General features: G+C 42.3%; 1 protein-coding gene across 1 annotated transcript in view; it reads right to left on the bottom strand.

Moving 5' to 3' along the window:
* BEST2 (bestrophin 2) overlaps positions 1-6,939 on the bottom strand; it is a 15,896-nt gene extending 8,957 nt beyond the window's left edge. The window contains exon 1 of the mRNA XM_072399489.1: positions 6,885-6,939. The gene's annotated coding sequence lies outside the window, so the exon portion shown is untranslated. The remainder of the gene's footprint in view (positions 1-6,884) is intronic.
* Positions 6,940-8,889: the final 1,950 nt, after the last annotated feature.

The raw sequence follows: 8,889 nt of genomic DNA, 5'->3' as shown, positions 1-8,889 counted from the left end.
TACAGGGGTAATAAGACACTCAGGAGCTGGGTGACTGTAATATGATGGTACAGGGGTAATAAGACACTCAGGAGTTGGGTGACTGTATGTTGAGGTTACAGGGGTAATAGGACACTCAGGAGCTGGGTGACTGTAATATGATGTTACAGGGGTAATAAGGCACTCAGGAGCTGGGTGACTGTAATACGATGTTACAAGGGAAAAAAAGACACTCAGGAGCTGGGTGACTGTAATGTGATAGTACAGGGGTAATAAGACACTCAGGAGCTGGGTGACTGTAATGTGATAGTACAGGGGTAATAAGACACTCAGGAGCTGGGTGACTGTAATTTGAGGTTACAGGGGTACTAAGACACTCAGGAGCTGGGTGACTGTAATATGATATTACAGGGGTAATAAGACACTCAGGAGCTGGGTGACTGTAATATGATATTACAGGGGTAACAGGTCATTTAGGAGCTGGGTGACTGTAATATGATGTTACAGGGGTAATAAGGCACTCAGGAGCTGGGTGACTGTAATACGATGTTACAAGGGAAAAAAGACACTCAGGAGCTGGGTGACTGTAATGTGATAGTACAGGGGTAATAAGACACTCAGGAGCTGGGTGACAGTAATATGAGGTTACAGGGTTACAGGGGTAATAAGACACTCAGGAGCTTGGTGACTGTAATGTGATATTAGAGGGGTATTGGGACACTCAGGAGCTGGGTGACTGTAATATAATGTTACAAGGGTAATAAGACACTCAGGAGCTGGGTGACTGTAATTCGAGGTTACAGGGGTAATAAGACACTCAGGAGCTGGAGTATTGTAATAGGATGTTATAGGGAATTACCTTAAAGATTTGGCTACCATGTTTATTTAATTACATTACAGATTCATGGCTTCCATTCCCTCCATCACTGGTCATTAAGTTGCATTGCTGGTTGTCATTGACCATGAGCAGCTTAGCTCAGGTAGAGGAGGCCTAGAAGAATGCGGAGTAATGTTTTTGCCCCCACCGTATATACATAGAAGATGGACAAACAATTTTATTATGGTCTATCCAGTCTCTATGCCTTATCGATGTGTTGCTACATTCCTGAGAACAATAGTGGACGCTGCCATTAAACTTTAGCCCCAATTATCTTGTACAAGGACAGGTTAAGTGCACAGAAAACAAATGTAAGCAGCACAGGTGCAGAGATAACCGGACACATTCCAACAAATCACTGTGGGCTCATCCATCATGGGTCATGAGAGGACTGCGTTGTCCCATAAAAAACGTATTCTTCTTCAGATGTTTGCGTTAATAATGAAATAGCGGAATGGGAGTCTGCTTATTTCTTTATTTTCAAATTTGCTAAATCATAATTTTTTTTATTGTCTCCACAAAGATTTTAAGGGAGAGAAATGTTAAAATAAAATTTTTGTTACTGTGGCCAAAAGAGTTGACATAGTGGGTTTTGCTGCATGGTATACACTTTTAGTGCGCCACCTTTCCCCCCTTTGCTATGGTTTAGAAAAATATCAGGGCCTAGAGGTACAGTGAAACAATTGAGGGAGTAAATTAAGCTACATTGATGATGAAAGTGACAGCAACTGTAAACCCCAGCATAGGTGCCAGGTATATTAACAATAGGCCTCAACAAGCCCCAGGGTCGGCAATCATAACCCCCCACTGAGCACTAGGGCCGGCAATCATAACCCCCACTGAGCACTAGGGCCGGCAATCATAACCCCCACTGAGCGCTAGGGCTGGCAATCCTAACCCCCCACTGAGCGCCAGGGTCAGCCCCCAGCCTAGCAATATCCTCCATTTTTTCTTGTGAATTAAGGTGCAGCAATAACCTATTCAAGTAAAAGCGCCTCGGAAGATAGTCTAATGGTGAATGCTGTGTATTCTTGGTGGACATATATTCTAGAAGTTGCCTTGGACATTGACAAAATATTGGAATCTGGACCCCATGTAGGTGCAATAAGTCATCTAACATGGCTGGCATCACTCACTGCTCCCCTAAATGCCCATATTCCATGCCATGCAGTCTATAGTGAGCCCTGTGTTGTACAATGAGTACCTGTTTGCTGTAACATGATTGTTAAAAATATCACTATGTGCTCAGTCACATAAGCTGAATGACTCCTAGGGTTGATACCATAACTCAATAGGTAAAGCGAAACCTCTTTGTGACCCCAAGTGACAACACTTAAGCTACATACACACGGCAGATTTTTATCGCCCAATAATCAGCATCGGCCAAATATCGGGCGAAAATCTTCCGTGTGTACAGTCGGTGTCGTCCATCGTCCGAACGATCGTCCTGCCGGATCCACGGACGATGGACGACAGCCGATCCTAATGAAAGGGAAGGGGAGAGCGTGCAGCAGGGTGCCGCTCCGTCGCTCTCCCCCTCCCCTCTCCATAGAGCAGAACGGTGCTGTATGTAGCAGCACCGTTCATGCATTGTGTGGTCCCTTGTCGTTGGCAAGGATCGTGAAAGATCTTTTCCAACGACAAAAATTGCAAGTGTGTACGCAGCTTTAGTTTGGCTCTGGGCTCCAACTTCTCAGGCTCCCAATGTTACATTGTGGGAAGGAAGAGAAAAGGTACCATGCTCTCCCCAAACCCAAAAGTAGCAATGAAATGGCCCTAATTGGTGAGACTGAAGATCTGTACACAAGGGGGTGGCTGGAATGTAAACATTCCACAATGAGCTGCATATTCTTTAAATTACAATGTGGTTATATCATTACACGCTATCATCCAGACCGCTCTATATCAGTCACAATGCAAGCATCCCACACAAGGTATTATACCGTCACTGACGTGGTGTTCCTTTGTTCTAGCTTCCGCAGGAGCTGCTACAGATGAAATACAATAAACATTACTTTTTTCTTTTCATCCAGTTTCTCTGGACTTTTCCAGAATTACAGACCTGACATAGTCCATCGGCCATACAGGAGGCCAGAGCGGAGGATCTGGGTATACAAGCTCTACCACCTAAAGAAGAGGACCTGTACAAACTGACCGCAGCTCGCCATACGTCCTGGGGCCAGCATGTTGTAGACAAAAACAAATAAATAAGACTGCCAATAAACCTTATTTTGCATGAATTAGCTTGGAATAAACATCCCATCCACTGATCTAGAGGAATGCTTACCCAAGACGTTGTAGCAATGATCCAGATACATTTGGACTCAGATGGATGGACGGTTGTGCTGGCGAGAGATCAGTGACTGAGGGATTCTGGAATGTTCTGCACACAGCAGGTATCAAAGGATGACCAGCAAAAAAAATAAGGTCAGCCTTGTGAGCCTGCAGGGGTTAATACCGACAGGTTACAAGAACGCTAATTTAATGAGAGCGAATCAGTCAGGCAAATATGTCAACTAAAATGGGGGCCGAATGTAAAACTCTAACCCCAATATTAGTGCCTGAAGGCATTCAGTGAACATAAGAGAGAATAGTAGGAGTTAGAACGCATGGACTACATCTGTGTTTGCAAGTTTGCTCTGGGACACTGCTGAGAAATAATTAACGTGAAAGTTAGAAAAGTTGTCATAAGAAGAAATGAAAAATAAAATGAATCACTGCGCTCCGGGCTACAGAAACTTTTCTTGGAAAGGTCACCTGATCCGGTTCGAGGTGAAAATAACAACATGAAAGTGACCCCTGCTATTTCTCTAGAAAAGTTGCTGCTTCCCAGAGTGCCAAGAATCATTTCCTCTTCTCACCGAATTGCCACAAGCCAGATTAGTGAAGAGTCACCACCTTGCACAATATACATATTTTGTGGAACAAGAAATCATTTATATATAATAATATTAATTATCACCTGGGACAAATAGTTGTGATCATCTCAGGTACAAATCTTGAGTTTTTACAGTGGTCTCCCCCACATTATTTGGCTATCCACCATGGCGGATCACTAAGTTACATGGAGGCAGCTGCGGTCATTATTTTTGGAGTGGGGTGCCACTTGCGCGTCCTCCCCCTTCCAATAGAGCTGAACAATATTGTGTGTACAGTGCTCATTCATCAGTCCCTGGAAACATCATGAAATATAATTTCCAGAGGCAGGAATGGGATGTCTGTACAAAGCTTTATGCAGTGTTTAGATGGGCATTTGCCAATTGCTCTGGGCCCGTAACTGCTAGGGATGCAGAATCATTCATTACCAAAGTGTGGTGTTTGCAGTTATGCTGTATGTGATGGTGTTTTTCACGTCCCCCTTGCAATGGCTACCATGACGGTTATGGTGAGCTAATGGCTTCAGCACATTCTCAGTCACTAACCTAGGAGTAGGCAGGAATTATGATTTTTATTATCATTTATGAATGCAGACTAAGATGGTCACAGAGATTTCATTATCAATTATGAATCTCTGTGACCATCTTAGTCTGCATGCTTATCCTAATCATTGCCTTGGAATATAAAGAAGTCTGAGACAACCAGCATGTTCAGATGGTAATACAGGGTCTATGTTATGTATGTATGGGGCCATAGACAAGAGAGCAGCTTTGGTCCTCACCCATTTAATGGACATGGACAAGGGTTGCAAGAGTCCCATAAGAAGCCCCCTTATGTGCTTGGTCTGCATGGGTAAAGTCCCATAAGACACTGACTGCCTACATGTCCATCCTAAACCTCTTTCTGGTTTATTAAAGGAGTATGAAGATTGTAGCTGAGCCTTCTGGACATTCACAGGGCCCTAGGCCCCGGCTCATCTTGGGTGGAAATCTGACATTTGTACAACAGTCCCCTAATGTTGTTCATCAATCCATCACAGCAGAATCATGAACAATGGAAAGAGAGGCCAGCTGGGCGCCACTTGCTTGTCCTCTCCCCTTCTCTCTCCATAGGACAGAACAACACTCATTCATTTATCTGTCACTGGAAATGAGCATGGAAGATCATTCCCAGAGACAATCCATCATCCGTACCATCTTAAGACGGTCTTGTGAATGATCCAGCTCTGAGTACATCTCTGCCATGCATGCACCTTTCCCTTTTTTTATCCCTATAAATTGTTTTTTAAATATCCATTGATCTCCCAAAAAGCACTCAGCTCCTATCTCCTGTTGGAGTCAAAAACACACAATTATTTTGCAGAGGGCCCATTCACACATTACCACAATGCACCTAATCTATGCGTGATGCCATTCATTGTAAATGGCACCTTATTGTGTACTTTGTGGCTATGCTAATCAATGGGTTGTCCTAACACAATGCATGGTAACATATGTGACAACTCACATTAACACACTGCAGTTAAATGCCTTGGTGTAAATGGACCCTGAGTATTGTCAGCCCCCTAATTGTCTTTTGCTTTATATCTCAACCATTTCTCCCTCAGATCTATACAACATGGAGGAATTATCCTGTAGTAAGAGACATGATAAGAACCAAGAGGCTTCTTATGTAGGGCTGGGTACAGAGGTGCAATAAGTTCACTTTCCAACGACAAAAGACTGCATGATGCATGAACGAGCTCTGTAAATACAGCACCATTCTGCTCTATGGGGAGGGAACGGGGGGGGGGGGGGGGTTGCTGCATCCCAACTCATCTCGTTTGCACTATGGGGGGGGGGGGGGGGAGAGAACAATGGAGCGGCACCCAGCTGTGCTCTCTCCCCTTCACTTTTTTTTACAACCATTCGTTGTTCATTGATCCACCAGGTCAGAGAATCATCTGACGTGTGTACGAAGCCTAACACAGGGAGCCTGCAGACGACATTGTGGCAGTTAAATTTAGGACCAGATCAACAGGTCATTTTTTGACAGAGGTCACTTAATATCTTTAATGATATAAAAAAAGAGTCCAAAATCAAGCAAATTGGAGCAGTTCATTGGTAATGATTATACTTGCTGTAAGAGAAGTCACAAGCGCCTCTCCTGCACACAGGGCTCTCCTACCTGCTGTTTGTTTGGGATCTGCTAAGGAATGTAACGGTGGGTAGAGAACAATACGATGGGAGGAGGAAGAGAACCAAAAACATTTGGAGAGAAAGACGGAGGAATGTACAATATCTTCGATTACCTTTAAGGGTATTTAAAGCCATTTTGTCTGGGAAAATAATAAAGCACCCCCGTTAGAATTTTCTGCTAGGGTTCCGCTATAAAGAGACCACATGGAAACTCTCCAACAGCCACACAGATAAAAGTAAAAAGAATAAAAAAAAACTTTTGTCTTACACATATTTTTACATTTGCTTTTTGCATTAAATATTACGCTGCTCAGTGGCTGGCATTATCACCCTGCAAAGATTGACCAATACATAATGTGCATGGAGTTTTATGTTCCCAATTATTTTCAAGGATTTCCTCCCACATTCCAAAATCAATCTGGCAGAATAAAGTGATATGACAATGGATTTTGTACAGCGCTGTGTAATATGTTGGTGCTATATAAATACATAATACAAATAATTTAGCATGGCATGGATTCCAACCATTTAAGACTACAGCTAACCACACTTGATACAATCTACTGCAGAACAATCTGCTGATCTGCCCTTAAAGCATGATGACCCATATACATGAGCTCGGGATGGGCTTTTAATGGGTTACTGGCCCTATTTCCAAAACAGGAAGGCTTGCAGAATCTACATGTACTATATATATATATATATATATATTTATATTTATAAGGCTGTTGGTTTACAGGTACACATTGCTCCTAGGCAGCATAAAACCCCAAAATAACACAAAAAAGTGTGATAAGTTTTGTGATTGGCATCCATTGTTGAAAAACATTTCTGCTAAACTTTTCTAACAACATAAAAATAAATAACATATATATGGTCTTGGTGGAGAGGTACCTGTGTGCAACCCCCTCAGATCATGTGATCCCTGACAATAAGCAGCACCTGTAATATGTTACAACCCCAGCATTCCTTACCTGCCGCAGAGGCTTCTCTCCTCCTGGAGTCCAAGTCACACAAGAGAGAAGATAAACTTACTAGAAATCCAGCAATGCCAGCCCTGTCTTTCCCCTCCCATTCCAAACACTTCTGCCCCCTCCCTCCATTCTGACCCCCATCTGATTGTCCAGGTGATGGGGGTGGGGCAGTCCAGAATGGCATGAGGGGGTTGTTATACTGAAACCCCAGCAGGGTAACGTTGATTTTCCCAAAACTCTGCCCTGTAATCTATTCTCCATTGTTAGGTTATATTTTAATTCCCCCCAACTTCCTGGCATTATCTACAAATTTCATTAATTCCCATTGTAATGGTGCTAAACACACACATCCATCAACCCCATTAGGTGTCAGTAAACAGGCAGGTGACACAAGAAATAAAACTAAATAAAGTAGTAAAAAGCCAATTCCTTACTAACACATCATCAATACATTGCTCTTAAATTGATAAATTGGGGCAAAATGAAAAAATAATGAATGTAACATGCACCATATATTAAAACAGCAGGTGAATCAATTGTTGTAATATACACACATGCACCAGGAAGATACACCTGCTGTGAAAATTCAGGTAATGCAATCGTGCATGGCGAGTTTTTGGCCATCATTGGTAAGAACAAAGTGCAATCAACTGTAGGGTAAAACTGTACAGAACCACACTGCCCCCTAGGGGTGGGGAGAAAGTTGCCACTGAGGATATCTCTATCTATCCCACCTGCCCCCCTATTGGCAGGGCCTTGCACTACACATTTTTTGGTAGATCTAAAGCAGATTGTACAATCAGATTGTCATTGGGTCATGTGTCCCCATCGGAAGATTTCGCCTCTTTCCTTATTCAGTGACAACCTCAGATCATGGATTTTTGCCCGCTTTTTGTCCCAGAGGAAGTGGTCGTCAGGAGGAGGGGGAATCTTTCTAACAAGCACAGAAAGTAAAAGTTTATTGTTACCCCATTCTGCATTGTGTGGTGTACATACTTCATTTCATATTTCTCTATACACTGTGCTGTACATTACCCTTTCAGTACATTGTGATGTGCTATACATTTCTATTTCCATACCATCTCCTTATTTACTCCGTGTTATACATTCCATATTTCCCACTATCCTAATCTATACACTCTGCTGTACATTAACTATTTTGTATGATTTATGACATGCACCTTTTACTCCATATTTGCCCTTTTTATATGCTGTGCTGTACACCTCATTCTGTACCCTGTCTTACTTTCCTTTACTACCAGATTCTATATGCTGTGCTGTTCTTTTCTGTTCTTTTTTTTTGCATCACCCTATTCTGTACTCTGTGCTGTATTTGTTTTATTATTCCTCACCACTCTATATGCTGTGATAGACATTATCTATTCTGAACATTGTGATGTGCACTCTTTACTCATCATTAATCCTTTTTATAGGCTGTGTTGTATATTATCTCTTCTACAGCTGCCCAGTTTGCACAATGTGTTGCACATGAATTATTTCACACTTCTCTGTTCTACGCTTACGCTGTGCTATACATTACATATTGTGTAGATTGGGATGTGCGCTCTTTTCTCCATATCAATCTTTTTTTTTTTTTTGCTGTGTTGTACATTCCCTCATCCACCCCACTCCATGCTGTACTCTGTGCTGTATTTTCCTTATTTCCCACTGCCATATTCTATATGCTGTGCTGTACATTGTGATGTGGGTGCTTTACTCCTTATCATATGTCGTGCTGTACATTCCCTGTTCCACCCACCCCATTCTGTCCTTATTTCACACTGCCATATTCTATAGGCTGTGCTGTACATTGTAATGTGGGTGCTTTATTCCATATCATATGTTGTGCTTTACTTTTTTCTTCCCAACCATCTCACACTGTACATTATTTCACACTAGGCTATCCTATACCCTGTGCTATACATTACCCATGCTGTAGATTGTAATGTGCATTCTTTATTCTATATGAGCCTATTCCATAGATATGTTGTGCACAAACTTCATG

This window comes from Pyxicephalus adspersus, chromosome 2, assembly GCF_032062135.1.
Source record: "Pyxicephalus adspersus chromosome 2, UCB_Pads_2.0, whole genome shotgun sequence".
In the NCBI taxonomy this organism is placed as follows: Eukaryota; Metazoa; Chordata; class Amphibia; order Anura; family Pyxicephalidae; genus Pyxicephalus; species Pyxicephalus adspersus.
Note: the sequence above shows the minus strand (reverse complement) of the source record. Positions and strands in the feature narration are given on the sequence as shown.